Below are 2334 nucleotides of genomic sequence, written 5' to 3'. Positions count from 1 at the left end.
TGTGGTGGTTTATACAAGCTAGGTCTTTGTTGATTGAAAGTGTTATTTTGAGTTGGTTGGTTATTCGGACCTTGTTGGTTATACGAGTTATTGTTGGGTCCATTTGGATTGTAAAGAATGTTTTGATTTCGAGTGAAGTTTGGCCTTGGCAGTTGATAATTATTTTGATAATTATTTCCCGGCTTTTGGTTCATGTAAAAAATATTCTCACGTTGTTCCATCGTTTGCTCAATGTGGCAATCTTTCGTTAAGTGTGGTCCACCGCATAGCTCATAACTGATTCGTATTGCGTGAATATCTTTATTCATCTTTTCCATTCGTCTCTCAAAAGCATCTATTTTTGCGGAAATGGAATCAAAGTCATGGCTAGAATCGGCTCTAGCCGCTTTAGATGAACGAAAGATATCTTTTTCCTGGTGCCACTCATGCGAGTGGGAGGCTGTGTTATCAATGATTTTGTGAGCTTCGATTGCGGTTTTCTTCATAATGGAACCACCAGCTGTTATGTCGATGTCTTTTCGTGTAGCAATGTAGCATCCTTGGTAGAATATTTGTACTATTTGATAAGTGTCTAAACCATGTTGCGGACATCCTCTCAATAACTTTCCAAATCTTGTCCATGCCTCATATAATGTTTCATTTGGCTTTTGCGTGAACGTAACAATTTCTCCTTGAAGTCTCACGGCTTTAGATGCCGGAAAGAATTGTTTAAGAAATTTTTCAACTAAAACGTCCCATGTATCAATCGCCCCTTCAGGTAACGATGCTAACCAATCTTTGGCTTCTCCCTTTAAAGTCCAGGGAAATAACATGAGATAGATCTGTTCATCCTCAACTTCTCTGATTTTGAATAGAGTACAAATCCTATTAAAGGTTCGAAGATGTTCATTTGGATCTTCTTTTGGCGTACCACTATATTGGCATTGATTAGTTACCATGTGTAGGATTTGTCCTTTGATTTCATAATCTGGCACATTAATGTCTAGCTTAATAATGGTGTGACCTTGGCCAGTGCGTTTAGATCTCATTCGGTCTTCCATACTTAGAGGTTCCAGATTCTCCATTATTGAATTTGTTGAATCTGAATCACTAGAGGATTCTGATTTAATGGGTTGTTCCTCATCAATTTCTGTTTGAATGATTGGTGGTTCCGGAGGAAAGATTAATGGTTCAGGATCTCGGAATTGTCCCTGAATATCCTCCGGATTCTCAATTGTGAGGTCGGGTTCAAAAAATGGATTATTAGAAATTTGAATTGGAGTACTTGGTTGACTGGATGACCATTCTAAAGAAAAATCAACGGCGACAATATTGGCTAGATGTCTTGATCGAGTTACAGGTGGTGAACGTATAAAAGGTGGTGAACGTTTTTCTCGGTGCATTCACTGAATATCCTATTAGTTATAAAATATAAAAATTATATAAGTTATCAAATTAATAGACTTTTCTGATTTTGCCCACGTTTCGAATAGCCAATAGATGCAGCAGGTAGCCAGGACCCTTTAAATCGGAAGCCCACAAATCGCCACTAACAAATCCAACTATTACTACGAACCAGAAAATTTTGGATGTCTATCAATTTAACCACTTAAAATAATTTTTCGTTGAAATTTAAAGAAATTTTAGAGAAGAAATAGAAAATTCTGTATCCTAAAAACTAGAGCGTCGAGAAATAAGAAAGAAAAAGATTGCGTCGAAAAATGTCGAAAAATAAAAGGTCGAAAAATAAAAATAAGAAAGTAGCTCGTCGAAACTTAAAAGTCCAAAAACTAAAAATTAAAAGTTACGTCTAAAAGTATTAAAGCTTAAAAAGAATTCTATATCCAAAACGGCAATTACTTAAAAAGGTACTAAAATTTATAAAACGGCGTCGCAAAATTCTAAAGCACCTAAATCTTAGTCTAAAGAAAAAATACTTAAGGGATTTTACGGCAAAGCCTAAAAATCTAGAAATAAAAATAACTACGGCAAAAACTATGACTTAGAACTAAATACGAACGAAAAATACAAATATTACGCTAAAACAAATAAAAAGTTATAAAATATAAAAATAAACTTAAAGTTGTAAAAAGTACAATTTTTATAAAAATATTATTTTTATATTATTTATTTATAAAAGTATTAATTTTTATATATTAATGCAACTAATTAAACTAAATGATACAAATTAAATAAAACTAAACTAAAACTAATATTAGAAATTAATTAATTAATAAACCCTAATTAGGGTTAATAATAATAATTATAATTAAATTAAACCCTAAACTGTCGGCTGAGGTTACCAGGCTTGTCAAATCACCTCATGCGATCGCATGAGGTGTTAGTTAGTTTTCC

The 2334-nt window shown here is 33.3% G+C and overlaps 1 non-coding gene across 1 annotated transcript; it reads left to right on the top strand.

Moving 5' to 3' along the window:
• Positions 1-573: 573 nt before the first annotated feature.
• LOC139879246 (small nucleolar RNA R71) lies at positions 574-680 on the top strand. Its single transcript, XR_011770099.1, has one exon. It is a non-coding gene; the product is annotated as a small nucleolar RNA R71 (small nucleolar RNA).
• Positions 681-2334: the final 1654 nt, after the last annotated feature.

Source organism: Rutidosis leptorrhynchoides, chromosome 11 (assembly GCF_046630445.1).
Source record: "Rutidosis leptorrhynchoides isolate AG116_Rl617_1_P2 chromosome 11, CSIRO_AGI_Rlap_v1, whole genome shotgun sequence".
NCBI classification, from domain to species: Eukaryota; Viridiplantae; Streptophyta; class Magnoliopsida; order Asterales; family Asteraceae; genus Rutidosis; species Rutidosis leptorrhynchoides.
The sequence above is the reverse complement of the archived record's forward strand: the minus strand, read 5'-3'. Positions and strand labels throughout refer to the sequence as shown.